Source organism: Ahaetulla prasina, chromosome 12, assembly GCF_028640845.1.
Source record: "Ahaetulla prasina isolate Xishuangbanna chromosome 12, ASM2864084v1, whole genome shotgun sequence".
Classification (NCBI taxonomy): domain Eukaryota; kingdom Metazoa; phylum Chordata; class Lepidosauria; order Squamata; family Colubridae; genus Ahaetulla; species Ahaetulla prasina.
This window is the reverse complement of record NC_080550.1, coordinates 19,422,706-19,438,779: the sequence shown is the minus strand read 5'-3', so window position 1 is coordinate 19,438,779 and position 16,074 is coordinate 19,422,706. Positions and strand designations below refer to the sequence as shown.

Sequence of the window (16,074 nt, the reverse complement as noted above, 5' to 3'; positions counted from 1 at the left end):
AGACAGAGACCACTGCAGATTCTGAGAAGAGGAACTAGTGTTTTAGGAAGGGAAGGAAAACTTGGGTTCTTTTTCTCAAAGTTCCCAGCCTTTTTCCTCACCTCATCTGGTTGGCTGAGTTTTGTTGTTTTGTTTTGTTACTTGGAGTCTGGAAAAAAAAACATCCTTTCCGTAAACTGGAATGCATCTTTGCATCTTAGTGGCTAAGACGCTGAGCTTGTCGATCGAAAGGTCGGCAGTTCAGTGGTTCGAATCCCTAGCGCCGCGTAACGGGGTGAGCTCCCATTACTTGTCCCAGCTTCTGACAACCTAGCAGTTCGAAAGCACATAAAAAAATGCAAGTAGAAAAAATAGGGACCACCTTTGGTGGGAAGGTAACAGTGTTCCGTGCACTTCTGGCGTTTACTCATGCCGGCCACATGACCACGGAGATGTCTTCGGACAGTGCTGGCTCTTCGGCTTTGAAACTGAGATGAGCACCGCCCCCTAGAGTCAGGAACGACTTGCACATATGTGCGAGGGGAACCTTTACCTTTTAGAATGTCTGCTTAAAGCTGTATCTGAGATTTCTGCGTGCCCAGCTTCATTGAACAAGACAAACTTATAACCAGAGGCATTTTTAAATAAAAGCCTTGGAAATAAAGGGTGGAATTATTGCAGAGAAAGATTTTGGCCAGCTGACCAACTGAAGTTATTGGTCACTCTATTTGGAGATCAGTGTTGGGATTCAAATTTTTTGACTACCCGTTCTGTGGGCATGTTTTTGTGGGCGTGGCCAGGGGGCGTGACAGGCAGCACTCAGCTTCCTGCACCCCCATGGAAGCAAAACGGGCTGCAGTGGGGATGTGCTGCTCCCCAACAACCCATTTTGGGCCTAAGAGGCCTCTCTGCACTTACCCGGGAGCCAAAATGGGGCGCGTGGGGACTCCAGGAAGGGGCGGGGCATGAAGGGGCGGGACCAGCCAGCAATTTAACTACCGGTTCGCCCCAACAGGCCAGAACCATAAGACCTTTCTCTATTAATAAGGTTTTTCCTTGTCTTCTGAATCTAAAAACAGCCATTATCATATTATTCTCAAGGAAGTCCAAGTTCCATTTAAATGATAAAGCAGTCCTCAATGTATGAATCTGAAGATAAAGGCTGGACACATGTAGGGTTACCAGATATCTGAACAGGCAAAGGAGGTCATGGGCAATTGGAAAGGAGGACAAATTGGAAGTGGAGAATAAGAAGGAAGACACAGTAAATGTTTAATTTTCATTGCATCTGTAACAAAAATTACAGCAAAACGCCAGTGGAAAAAAAGACCTACTGTATAAGTGTATGAAATTACCTTTTCCAACATCAGAAAGACTGTAGCATTTTTCCAACAAACTTATTTTAAAGAACATACTCTAGTGATTATCTAGAACAGGGGTCTGCAAATTTGGCTCTTTTAAGACTTGTGGACTTCAACTCCCAGAGTTCCTCATTAAGCAAAGCTGGCTGAAGAACTCTGGGATTGAAGTCCACAAGTCTTAAAACAGCCAAGTTTGCAGACCCCTGCTCCAGAATCAATGAAGAAGTTCTTGTAAATTTCACCGTAAAAAGATATGATGAGTCACGTGATGTACAGCGATCATAAGATTTGAAGGAGATGGATTGAAGCTGATTGCTGAAATAAGGAACTGTAAATAACTGTAACTGTAAATAATATAAACATAATCTGTCAAATTTGTCGGAAGAGGAAAAGAAAGAGGTAGATAATTTGCAAGGTTACAATTCATGAAAGTTTGAATGATAAAGAGTCCAGAAACAATAGCAAAATAAAATACTCAAAACACTGGACAATATTTTACATTAAGAGTATGCTTGCAGGATGCAGGACATGAGGACCAAACTGGAAAAGAAACACAGGTTTCTTCCTATGACTGCACATCTGGTAACCCTAGACAGATGTGGTTTGCTGAAATAACTGAACCCTTTCTAATGCATAATGGTCTTTGCTAATGGCCTGCATGCCACTCTAAAACTTTCTAAGGGGAGCCCAGACACTTCTCCTTTCTCTACTCTCCAGAACAGAGGTCTCCAACCTTGGCAACTTTAAGATTGTGGACTTCAAATCCCAGAATTCCTCAGCCAGCTGGCTGAGGAACTCTGGGAGTTGAAGTCCACAAGTCTTAAAGGGACCAAGGTTGGAGACCCCTGTCCTAGAACATTTGAGAAACAAGAATGGTTCCAGCAGGTATGACCTCTGAACTCCCTAAAGGGAGAAAAGAGACACTGTTTTTACACTCTTGCCGAAAAAGAAATTCTGTACAAATCTCATCCTTTTCTATTGTTAATGAAAGCCAACAAATCCCTCATGTGAAAACGGTTAAATACGTCAGTTCCAACTATTCCTACAGGTGCACCTTTAATACGGTATTGCTCTCAAAAAAGATCAGCCAAGTGGAGAAATATAAAAGAAATAAAATGCACAACCACAAAACTGGCTAGGGATTATAGGGAAAATACAACAGATTAAAAGATCTATTTTCTAATCCCCCCCCCTTGTAAATAAACATAAAGATTATAAAAAAGACTGGGTTGCTTTAACATTTCCCCACTAGCAGTTTTTCAATGAATTCAGCACATCACGTAATATCGGAGTAAATCTGTCTAAAAAATGTTTTACAATTAAGTGCAAGATACTTTCACATGAACCAGTAAATTGAAACTTCTTCTCAGAGGAGCGACATAAAAGTCATTTTTATGGTTTTATTGTAATTTTAATAGGCAATTTCACAGGTAAACAGAAGTGTTTGAGCTCCATTCAATACCAGGCAGCAGATTATGCTGCATTTCTAATGGCATCAACGCGCACATCTACATGAGATGAAGAGGAATTACAAATGGGTCATTTTGTAATATAAATGGCAGTGTTTTATGAACGCGTAACCACCCAGCTGACAAAGAAATGGAAGATTGATAGAACAGGAGGGTATTAATCTAGCATCTTAGGAAGTTGGAAGAAGGAAAGGAGGAAACGGTTTAGCCTTCAGCAGGGGTGAAATCTAAAAAAATTTCCCTACCAGTTCTGTGGGTGTGGCTTAATTGGTGGGCGTGGCTTGGTGGTCAGGTGACCAGTGGGTGTGGCTTGGTGGTCAGGTGACTGAATGGGCATGGCCAATAATAATAAATAATAAAAATAATAAAGTATACAAAACTTGGGAGCGGACCGGTCTGCCTTCTTTAAAAATAGAGGCACCGGTCTACTAATTGCCTTTTTTGGGGAGCGTACCGGTCTATCTTCTTTAAAAATAGAGGCACCGGTCTACCAGCTGCCTACAGCGCTGATCAGCTGTAGTATGGCCCTTTGAAGCGCCGCAGCACTCATTTAAGGCTGTTTGCAGCTATATCACCACCGAGAGCTTCAGGGACAGAAAAGAGGAACAGCGAGGTGTGGATGGTAGCGGGGGGGCAGGGATTTTTGCTACTGGTTCTCCAAACTACCCACCCCCATCGCTACCAGATCACGGGTTCCGGTCTGAATCGGGAGCATTTCACTCCTGGTCTTCAGGCATTTAGACAGCAGTTTGACCTGGTTCATCTGGGTTTGGGTGTTCTGAGAATACGTCCCAGCTGATGATCCTGAAACCTGGATTTTGAGGAACAAGTTAAGCTACAGGAACAAGAACCTGAATAGGTTGAGAGTTGGAATGCCCTACGTGTAAAACCAACAGGGTCAAGTCTTAGCTGATAACATCATGGTGGGTGAATGTGGAGAGACACAAGACCCCTGCCATCTGCTGGTATGTTGGCTAGTACCAGAAACATGTACCAATAAGGAGTTCTTTTTGGTCAACAACTTAGACAAGAAGGTGGCTTGAGTCTGTCAGTTTAAAGCTTGATCTGGACACAGAGGGGGAGGGAGGGAGGGAAGGGAAGGGAAGGAAGGGAAAGAAGGAAGGGAAGGAAGGAAAGGAAAGGAAAGGAAGGGAAAGGAAGGGAAGGGAAGGGAAGGAAAGGAAGGAGGGAGGGAGGGAGGGAGGGAAGGAAGGAAGGAAGGAAAGGAAAGGAGGAAAGGAAGGAAGGAAAGGAAGGAAGAAAGGAAGGAGGGAGGGAGAGAGAAGGAAGAGAAGAATAGACTATGTGTTAAATATATTTATCTTATAATTTCAGTTAGTCATACTCTATTGACCAGGGTTCCTAATATGTACCTCTAATTTAAAACATGATAGTGGTGCTTAGTCTTTTAAAAAGATTTTATATATTCCATACTTCATATGTAATTAGACATATTCCAAAACTGTAATCTCCATGGCATTTTAGACTTCTTGTTTACTGTTTGGATTTAATCTTATATTTCTTTTTTTTTATTATTATTATTGCTTTCTATTTGTATTTTTTTTTTTAAATGTCACCTCTCCCTCCCTCTCTTAATGCCTGGGAGTGGAAATAAATTGAGCATGTGACATTACCGAGCATAAATTAGTGTTTTTCAAACACAACAACTTTAAGATGTCTGGACTTTAACTCCCAGAATCCCCCACTCAACTTAAAAGTTGTCAAGTTTGAAAAAAAAAACAAAAAAACACCAATGTAAATGATTCTATCAAATCACTTCAGTTCAATTAGCCTGACTAGGTGGCTCAGTGGCTAAGACACTGAGCTTATCTATCAGAAAGGTCGGCAGTTCGGCGGTTCAAATCCCTAGTGCAGGTCTCCTGCGTGAGCAGGGGATTGGACTAGATGACCTCCAAGGTCCCTTCCAACTCTGCTACTGTTACTTCAATGCTCTCAGGGACTCTGAGCCATTGAAGCAAAATTGAAGAACATCTCGCTTCCAGTTACCGTTATGCCAACATACCTATGGGGAGGAGACTGAGAAAGGAGAGGATGGGCGAGCAGACTTAAAACAATCAAAACATAGAAAGTGAGTCTTGACAGAAAGAAATTACTCAGGAAGAAATGTTTCAAATCATCCCAAACAGGTTGAACCCAGGTGTGAAATGTAAAATTTGTTACTACCGGTTCTGTGGGCGTGGCTTGGTGGGAGGGGGGTAATGTGACTGGGGTGGGCAACTCTTTTTTTTAACGTTTAAAAGGATTTTTTTTCTCCAACCTCTTCGGCCGAAAAATGCTTTTAAAAGGCTCCTCTGACAATCTCAGCTGAGTTGCTTGATTGTCAGAGGCTTTTCTTTTCTTTTAAAAGTGTGGGTTTTTTTGCCTCTAAAAGAAACTCAGCTGGGATTGTCAGAGGAGCCTTTTTTTGGCCGAAGAGGTTGGAGAAAAAAATGCTTTTAAAGGGTTCTGATGATCCCAGCCACATGATCATCAGAGGCTTTTTTTTTACTTTTAAAAGCATTTTTTCTTTGGCCGAAAAAACAAACTCTGATGATTGCGTGGCTTAGCTGGGCGGGGTGGGGGGCAGGGATTTTTGATACCAGTTCTCCGAACCACCCACTGCCATCGCTACTGGATTGGGTGATCTGGGCCGAACCGGGAGCATTTCACCCCTGGTTGAACCTCAAACGCAGAGTTCTAAAATTATAAAAGAAAAAAAAATAGTGCTATAAAATGCTGGCATCACCGGTGTATAATATTTTGTCTTTTGCTTGGAAGACGTGTTCGCAGTATTATGTTTTCTCTTCTTCTTTTGCTACTGGAAGACAACTTTATTGTATCAAGGAAACCCCAAATCAATTTAAATTACAGGCCATATTTACTTACGTTGCAACAAGGAAGAATTGTATATACTCACACGATACACACACACACCCCGAGAGTATACTGTGCATGGAACAATGTTTCAAAAACAATTCTGCCTTAAATCACGGCCATTTAGACGTATAATTTACATATAAACTTATTTTGATGATACTGCATGCCATGTGTCTGGATCTCATTAGAAAACTAAGTACCATTTGGAAGACAGGGAAGAAGTTATCTGCAAAAAAAAATAAAATCAAGCTGTGTTTTGTATTAGAATAGAAAATGTTTGTATTACTCTGGGAATATGGTGGTAAAGGAAATAAGATAGAACAGTTTTGATTGTAATAGGGTTCCTGACTGCTTAAATCCTATTCCAACGACTTAACCACGATAGGGGAATTGAACCTCATAGCATTTAAGTAGGATGGAGAAGATGAAAAGAAAGAACTGTACAGGCCTGAAAAAAATTCATATTCATTCCCCCTGCATGAGAATTTTGCCAAGTTTTGGGGGTTATTTCGAAGTAGACAATAAAAAAGTTTCTCAAGTTAAGCAGTCCTCACTGGAACAATCAGATATGCAGATGATAAGATACTTGCTCCTGAGGAGGAAAGCCATGGCAAATCTAGACAGCATACTAAAAAGCAGAGATATCACCCTGCCAACAAAAGTGCGTATAGTCAAGGCTATGGTTTTCCCAGTTGCAATGTATAGCTGTGAAAGTTGGACCATAAGGAAGGCTGAGCGCCAAAGAATCGAGGCCTTTGAACTCTGGTGCTGGAGAAGAGAGTCCCTTGGACTGCAAAGCGCTCAAACTGGTCAGTGCTAGAGGAGATCAACCCTGACTACTCTTTAGAAGGCCAGATCCTGAAGATGATACTTTGGCCACCTAATGAGAAGGAAGGACTCACTGGAAAAGAGCCTAATGCTGGGAACAATTGAGGACAAAAGAAGAAGGGGACGACAGAGAACGAGGTGGCTGGATGGAGTTGGCGTGAGCTTAAATGGACTCCAGAGGATGATAGAGGACAGGAAGGCCTGGAGGAACGTTGTCCATGGGATCGCGATGGATCGGACACGACTTTGCAACTAACAACAACAACAACACTGGAAAATGTTGGAAAAGACTGAAGGCAAAAGAAGAAGGTGACAGCAGAGAATGAGATGATTAAATAGGGTCATTGACGCAATGGATGTGAATTTGACCACACTCCGGGAGACAGTGGAGGATGGAGGGGGCTGGTGTGCTATGGTCCATGAATCGAACACAAATTAGTGATTGAACAACAACAAAATCTAAACAGTCATATGACATTTTGAAATAACTTCTGGGCCTTCAATGGTTTTTCAGCTCTTGCCGTTTCCTTTCCTGAATGCTGTTGCAAGTCTTTCCATTGCAAGAGACGTCATGGTTCATACGGGAGAGGAAAAATTGCTTGCTCTTTGTTACTGTCTTAAGAGTTGAAAGTTGCATTCTTTATAAAATGAACTCAATTGTTATAAACATTAAAAAAGAAAAAAAATATTTTGAGCAATATACAAGATTCAGTTGCCACTTGAAATTCATACTGATTCTAAAAAATATATTATTATTTATTTTTTTTTAAAATAAATCTCTTTACAACGTATTTTCCAATATTTTCCCACCTTGAAAATGAAATGAAGTGAAACCAACTGCACATTCAACAAACAAGGCTTGGATCCCATTTGAAGCTTGAACATGTTTGTTTATCGTGGTCACAGCTCCCTGGAAGCCAGGATACATTCACGTCAAATTCAGTTTGACTTGTTTCTCAAGTCACAGGAGTTTGAAAAGGAAAACACGCTAATAAAGGTTACTCCTAACTGATCTCAAAATGCATCAGCAGACTTACACTTTGGAATGTGATGGAAATTTTGATTTCCCAGAAATATGTGGCTTCTTGCCAACTAAAATAAATTATCCAGTTCAATTATTTAGGCTGGCAAGGCATTGGTAATTAATATTGCCCTCTGAAGATAAAGTGTCTAAAATTTTACAGTAAATACCTTATGCCACCAGACTTGAAATTTGGGGCTTAGAAAATTTAGAACTATGCCGCCTTAAGTATGACCTAAGCATCGCTCATAAAATGTTCTGCTCTGCTACAATGTCCTACCTGTCAATGACTATTTCAGCTTCAACCACAACAATACACGAGCACACAATAGATACAAACTCAAGGTAAACCGCTCCAAACTCGATTACAGAAAAAATGACTTCAGTAGCAGAGTGGTCAATGCCTGGAATGCACTACCTGACTCCATCCCTTTCATCCCCAAACCCTCAAAATTTTAACCTTAGACTGGCTACTGTTGACCTCACCCCATTCCTAAAGAAGTCTGTAAGGGGTGTGCATAACAACACCAGCATGCCTACCATCCCTGTCCTAATGTTCCCTTTAATTGTATTCTCTTTATGTATTCAGTTCATGCTTATACTTATATATATTATTTAATACGTACTCAACAAATAAATAAATAAAAATAAAAATGTTAACATAGTAGATGTCAGGCACAAGAAATCAGGAACCAGGGTTGTTCAAATGAGTTTACTCCATGATAGCTCTCTACAAGAATCTGAACTACTAATGGTCAAGGCAAATTGGTGGGAGATAAGAATCAATGGAATTCAAGGATTTCTTGTGGGTGCAAAGAGACTCCAATCTGATGATGCTCTTGACCCCTCCCTCGGGCTCAGCTGGTCATCTCTTACAGTAGTACATATTACAGTCATAACTACATCATGGCTCTGAGGGATGTGTGTATCAGAGGTGGGTTTCAGCAGGTTCTGACCAGTTCTGGAGAACTGGTAGTGGAAATTTTGAGTAGTTTGGAGAACCGGTAGTAAAAATTCTGACTGGCCCCACCCCCATCTATTCTCTGCCCCCCCCAAGGGCCAGCTGATCGGGCAGAAATGGGGATTTTGCAGTATCCTTCCCCTGGATTGGGGTGGGAATGGAGATTTTACAATATCCTTCCCCTGCCACGCCCACCAAGCCACACCCACAGAACCGGTAGTAAAAAAAATTGAAACCTACCACTGGGTGTGTATGTTTGATTTTAAACTCAAAAACTGGAAAGACCATCACAAATGTGGGACTTAAATCCTTTCCCCACTGCTGTTACTCCCAACCCCCGCCCCCCCTTTTTTTTGGTGCCACGTCACTTCAACAATGAGCTACTGGACCAGAAAGTCTCTTATTTCTATCTCTCATTTGTAAGAAAATCTAAACCTTTTAACTGGCGAACCCCCCCAAAAAAGAGTATTTTTTTAAAGGAAATGTGTCTATTGTTATTAAATTAAAAAAACAACAACAACTAGTGTGAGAAAACAAGGAAGAGTACAAGTGAAGAAATGGAATTTATAAATATAAGCATTTCATAAACTGTTTCTGGTGCAAATAATGAAAATTATGCATTAAGCTCCAGTTCAGCTAATTTACTGTCCATGCTTATACACTAGTTATCTAACAGTCAACAATAAATTGGCACTAGGTAAGAGTTAAAATTCAAGAGGGGCTGGACTTTGCAGGAACTTAACAATTATAGGATGTTCACTTTCTTAACTCTGCCCCCAGGCTCTGCCTGTCCTTCTACAAATTGATTGTAAACAATTGAGTATATTGTATCACTTTTAAAAGATTAAAAAATTGCTATTAAGCGCTAAATAGAATGTAAATCTCAGGAAAAGGAGTGAGACAACATAAATAAATAAGATTGTGATCTATGATGATAAACGATCATAAATTCTACCCCATACTAGTAGAAGTCTCTTTTGATTTAAGACAAAACAAAGCAAACTATGAATTTGAAATATTAAGACTCAACTTCTGGATGTGGTACAAATCCATATATAATTTTGCAATGTTAGAAGTGGATTCCAAATTGAGTTAAATTCTGTGTCAGGTTTGGTTTTATTTATCTGCCCACTCTTAAGTTCCACTTTCTGGGCCTAAGCGAGAGAAATGAAAATGCAGACTTATCCGATGAGTGTTTACTCGAAATAAATGACCAGCACACAGAATTGCAAACTAAAATTAATCCAATGGGAAAAAAAGAGATAGCTTTTGGTTTTGCTCTAAAATGACATTCAAATGGAGATTAACATGCGTGACCCAAGAGACTGCAAATTCTAGGGTTTTTTTCCTATCCTCACTCTGTAATTTTTAATATTTTTATTAGCACTTTTTTTTAAGTATCAACTAATTTTGAAGGAGAATCCAGAATTCCTGGTCATTATTTCATGTGAAATTTCAGAGAAAGTTGCATTCAAATAATTGAAAACAATACAGAGTATAAATAATTGGAGACTACAAATGCTAAGTAGTAGTCAGCTACTGATATATACTAATAATCAGATTTCTGCAAATTTACATCTCCTGGCTTGTCTGAAAAACGTCTAAGTTATATATTTTGCTTTTTGATATACAGGAATTGTTATGGTGCATCAATTAACTTTTGCTTTCTAGTCAATGACACATTTATGAATGATGACAAATTGCAAAGGCTATTAAACCCTTAGTGATTTTTTAATTTTCTCCCACCCCTTACTTAGTTCATTTATTTATTTTAGAACTGAAAAAGAATAAATTGAACCATCAACAGTAAAGGAAGAAGCGGTTAAGAAAAGTGCCTTGGAAAAGATATTCAAGTGGTGCGATGTGCAATATGTCTATACAAAGATAAGGATTATGCAAACCCATGGTATTTGCTGTAATGCTCTATGCAAATGAAAGTTGGACTGAAGAAATGGAATAGGAACAGTATCGGCACCTTTGAACTTTGGTGTTGGAGACTATCGTGGACTCCTGAGATAACCAAAAAAAAGAAACCAATGGCTCATCAAACATATCAACCCAAAGAACTGAAAAAACGTCTTGGATGAGAAGTGAAAACATTTTCAGAGAGAAAAAAAAACCCCAAGAAAGCCCAGTTGCCTTTTGGAAAAGGACCTTTGGGATAATCATGACCTGGATCATTGAGAATCTCCACAGACAAATCAACCCAAAGTTCTCCACTTAAGGCCCAAAAGACCAGACTGAGATTATCCTATTGCAGACACATTGTGTGAAGGACCCAGCTTTCTGGAAAAGGCTCTAATGCTGGGAAAGGTGGAAGGAAAAAGAAGAAGAGGTTGATCAGTAGTAAGGTGGATAGACTAAGTCATGTGATGTGTACATGATGTGTACACTATTGGAAGAACTGAAAGAAAGGTTAGAGATATATATTCATGAAGAGAGTCTATGTGGTCACTAGGAGTTGAAAATGATTTCATTGTCTGTCTGTCTGTCTGTCTATCATCTATCTTCCATCTATCACCCATCCATCCATCCATCTATCTATCATCCATCCACCATCCATCCATCTATCTATCTATCTATCTATCTATCTATCTATCTATCTATCTATCTATCTATCTATCTATCTATCTATCTATCTATCTATCTATCTTCCAACTATCATCCATCCATCCATCATCCATCCATCTATCCAGCTATCTATCTGTCATCCATCATCTATCTATCTATCTATCTATCTATCTATCTATCTATCTATCTATCTATCTATCTATCTATCTATCTATCTATCTATCTATCATCTATCTTCCATCTATCATCCATCCATCTATCTATCATCCATCCATCTATCCATCCATCTATCTGTCATTCATCCATCCCATCTCTCATCCATCCATCATCCATCCATCTATCTATCTATCTATCTATCTATCTATCTATCTATCTATCTATCTATCTATCTATCTATCTATCTATCTATCTATCTATCTATCTATCTATCTATCTATCTATCTATCTATCTATCTATCTATCTATCTTCTATCTTCCGTCTATCATCCATCCATCTATCTATCTATCATCCATCTATCCAGCTATCTATCTATCATTCATTCATCCATCATCCATCCATCTCTCATCCATCTCTCATCCATCCATCATCCATCTATGTATCTATGTATCTATCTATGTATCTATCTATGTATCTATCTATCTATCTAATGTAGTTAAGTTCCAGTGATTACAACTGTGATTTTCATCTACTATCTCACAAATGAAGAAAAAAAAATGCCACCATGACTGCTCTATACAAGTGCCTCCAACTGGAGTCATTGCAATGTGGTTTCATTTATTCTAGTTGAAAAATGACATTTATCAAACAGGCAATTTGATGGATAATATATTTATGGAATAAATAAAATATTAACTAGCAAGGAAATCCATTCTGATTATGCTACTTGACGTTCCAGTATGTGTTACAAGTAATCAGAAATCCCCATAGGAACCTTCCAATGTATGTGTTGTTGTTGTTTTTTAATATTGTTAAGCAAATTACTTAAGTGTTCAATATGCTGTCCTCACCCCTAGCACTGATGCTAAGAATTTACGTAGATGCTTGTGCAGGTGAACAATGGAACAGGTCAGAAGGAAACAACAATCTGCACTGCGTGAGACTTTCATTCTCAGCTGATGCATCATTTGGGGCCACAGATGTTCTAACTGGGGAAGACCCTTCCAACTGAAAGTGCTTGCAGAAGCAGTCTCGGAAACAAAAGTCACAGGCGGTGGTTTGCTGTCTTGTTGTCTTTCCGATGGGAAACTTCAGCACAGTCACATGCATCATACCTTGGACAGTATACCTGTCCAAACCAAGCATGCCTTTTTTCTTCTTTCAGGAAAGCCAAACCTGTCACTTATGATTCTGGGCCTGAATTGTATTCAGAGTTGTTTTAGTAGGAAGGGTACAGAACAGGTTATGTGACTGTCTTCTTTTGCAACGTTCATCCTTTTGTCTTCTTCTGCATTCATCCACTCTATTCAACATTCATCCACTGTCTTCTTCTGCAACGTCCATCCTTCTGTCTTCTTCTGCATTCATCCACTCCATTCAACATTAATCCACTGTCTTCTTCTGCAACTTTCATCCTTCTGTCTTCTTCTGCATTCATCCACTCCGTTCAATGTCCATCCACTGTCGTCTTCTGCAACAAGTCATGACAATACCCGATATCTCTCCTAGCAGTCACTCCTCCAAGTATAAACCAGATTTTGTTTTTTGTTTAACTTAAGATAAAAAACTACTGGAAACTTTTTAAAATCTATCCATCTAACCATAAAAAAACATGGGGTATGTGGGTGTGTACCTTTGTGTCAGTGTTGACTCCTGGCAACTGCCTAGACAAATCCTTGCAGCTTTCTTTGCAAGATTTTGGAAGCAGTTTGCCATTGCCTTCTTCTTCCTAGGGCTAAGAGAGAGCTGGCTTCCTGTCTAAGGCAGAACTAGAATTCCCAGTCTCCCAGGTCCTAGCCTAGTGCCTTAACCACTATACTAAACTGTCTGTCCTGTGGAAATCATTTTGTTAAATAACCAAAGCTGTTTAATGAAGAAACAAAATTTAAAAACAATCAGGGACTTCAGATAATTTCATAAAAAGAAAAAAAATACATACCCTAAAACCCTGATGGCGAACCTATGGCACGCCTGCCGGAGGTGGCACGCAAGGCCCTCTTTGTGGGTAAGTGCATCAGCGCCCCAGCTCATCCAGCTGGTCGTTGGGTTTCCGAGGTGTGCATGCGCGCCGGCTACCTGGTCGTCTGGGCGTGCTGGCATGCACACCTTCTGGTTTGGGCATTCTGTGCCTAAAAGATTCACCAACCCTGCCCTAAAGCAAACAATTCTGAACACCTTCTTAATGGAGTCGAAACCCTTCCGGTCCCATTTAACTAAGCAAGTCACCTTGTAGCAGGGGTCCCCAACCTCCATGCTGTGGCCCACTACTAGGCCGTGAGTGTCAGGGTTCCAAGGAACACCCCCAACAAAATAAGGCTCTGAGGCTTGAGGTTCCTCAAAGTTCCAATTTATTAGAGATGTCATGTTGGCACAGCTGGGAAAACCCGAAACTGAAAGCTTCCAGGTTTTCCACACCCAGTTGACAGTTCACAGCCCTGCCCCACACCCACAAGTTCATCACATTGTCCAATCAACTCTTCATACTCAATTGGATACAATCTTCAGGCAGTCTCCGTCTGACACAGGATGTCCTTGAATACGGAATGTTGTTATGACTAACTTTCTACTGCTCCAACAACAACCCCCTCCCAACTTCCCCATCTAAAATATGTGGCAGTTAAGAAGCAAAAAGAAAATTGCCTTCCAAAACTGACATTGAGCTTTTCAGAACTGGGCTGCGGAACCCCAAGCACAGAGTCCCAATTCTGTCTGAAGACTTGACTTTTCCCACTGGCCTACCATGAAGGGTACATGCTATGGAAATGTTTGCTTTTCTCCCACTTCTGGGATTGGAATCTAGTTTTGCTACATCGCTTTTTATAAATCTTATAAGCAGTCAAGAGTCAAACATGAGTGGATGGCTATAAACATTCAAACCATACAGACAAATGCACTGCTCTGATTTCATTGCATAGATTGTGGAATCTAATGTCCCAAACTGCTGGATCTGTCTGTGATCATTTCCACCAAAGGTGCTAGTGTGTATCCAGCGTTTCTAATAATCTTTTCTAACAGTAAAGACTTGTTAGCAAGTTTACCAGAAACGCAACACATTTATGTGCACATTTACACCACAGAAGCCCGTAGACGCAGAAGAAGAAATGGTTCCTCAAGCAGATCCCAGATTGCTCACTTCTTTTGAAGCAAGATCTTCATTAAAGAATGACAAAGGCACTTTGGTGCCTGAGGATGGGTGAGATAAAAAAAGTATTATTACCATAATACAAGTGCGATGGATGCGATATAAATGAACTTTAACATGTAAAATAAGTTCAGTGTCATATTTGTTGCCATAAAAGCATGAAAGAGTTTCTAACTGCTGCTTTATTTTAAAATAGGAGTGGGGCTTGGCACAGAAGCTGGCTTTCCATATTGCAAATCTTAATTTTGCCAACCCAAAGAGGGAGTATAAGCTTAAAGGCCTGAATTTAACAAACCTAATTATCAAGGCTTAATTAGTACCAAGGGTAAAGCTTCATGGAACACCTGCAGACTTAATTTATGTCCTGACAGAGAGGAACAAGTGTTAATGGGCTGTATTTATGTTAATACCTGAACCTTAGAAAACCAGTGGGATAACTCAGTCTTATGTTGCAAGTTACAGGACAAACTTAAAAGTTTCATCACCTTAATTTAAAAAAAAAATCACTCCTTAGAGTTCTTTCTTTGTTTTCTTTCTTGGAGAGGGTGAGTAGAAATCTCATTTGCAAATAAGTAGCACTAAAGGAAGTGCTATTGTTGATCGGTTCAACACTTAATGCCTTCTTTATCTTCTAGGGTAGAACAAAACAAAACAAAATGTTGTACTTGCTCCCCATCAATAGATTTGTCATCTGTGGCCCCAAAGTGGCCCCACAGCTACAGCTTGTTGTTTTTAGTTGCAGAGTTGTGTCTGACCCATCATGACCCCATGGTAAATGTTCCTCCAGACCTTCCTGTCCTCTACCATCCCCTGGAGTCCATTTAAGCTCACACCAACGGCTTCAGTGACTCCATCCAGCCACCTTGTTCTCTGTCGTCCCCTTCTTCTTTTGCCCTCAATCTTTCCCAGCATTAGGCTCTTCTCCAGTGAGTCCTTCCTTCTCATTAGGTGGCCAAAGTTTCATCTTCCAGATCTGGCCTTCTAAAGAGCAGTCAGGGTTGATCTCCTCTAGGACCGATCGGTTTGATTGCCTTGCAGTCCAAGGGACCAAGGGACTCTCAGGAGTCTTCTCCAGCACCAGAGTTCAAAGACCTTAATTCTTTGGCGCTCAGCCTTTCTTATGGTCCAACTTTCACAGCCATATATAGCAACTGGGAAAACCATAGCCTTGACTATACACACTTTTTAAGCAGGGTGTTCCCAGCTACTCAATCCTAATAAATAGTAAAGTACACAAAACATAGAATAATAGGATTGGAAAGCACGTCAGAGATCTTCTAGCCCAACCCACTGCTCAAGCAGGAGACAATTCTGGACAAATGGCTGTATAGCCTCTTTTTGAAAACCTCCAATGATGGAGCATCCACAACTTCTGGGGGCAAGCTATTCCATTGATTAATTGTTCTCACTGTGAGGAAATTTCTCTCTAGTTCTAGGTTGAATCTCTATTTAATGATCTTCCATCCATTACTTCTGATCCTGGTACTTCTCGTCCTGCTCGTAGGTGCTTTGTAGAATAAAGTGGTAGCCCCTCAAGTGCTGGAAGATCTTGTCACCCCTCGTCCTTCTCTTTGTTAGACTATACACATCTAGTTCACTCAATCTTTCATCATATGGTTGAGCCTCCAGACTTCTCATCCTTGATGTTCTTCTCTGCAGCCTTTCTAGTGTCACAACATATTTTTTGGGGAGGGGGTATTGTGGTGAT

The 16,074-nt window shown here is 40.3% G+C and overlaps 1 protein-coding gene and 1 long non-coding RNA gene across 8 annotated transcripts in view; one reads left to right on the top strand and one right to left on the bottom strand.

The window, feature by feature from the left end:
* Positions 1 to 16,074, bottom strand: part of WWOX (WW domain containing oxidoreductase) — a 736,218-nt gene that overhangs the window by 235,927 nt on the left and 484,217 nt on the right. The window lies entirely within an intron of this gene.
* LOC131184147 (uncharacterized) overlaps positions 1 to 16,074 on the top strand; it is a 153,136-nt gene that overhangs the window by 76,197 nt on the left and 60,865 nt on the right. The window contains exon 3 of one of the 5 annotated variants that reach the window (XR_009151925.1): positions 10,272 to 11,369. The exons of the other annotated variants lie outside the window; for them this stretch is intronic. This is a non-coding gene — a long non-coding RNA (uncharacterized LOC131184147). Of the gene's footprint in view, positions 1 to 10,271; positions 11,370 to 16,074 lie in introns of those variants that run through there. 5 annotated transcript variants of the gene reach the window in all.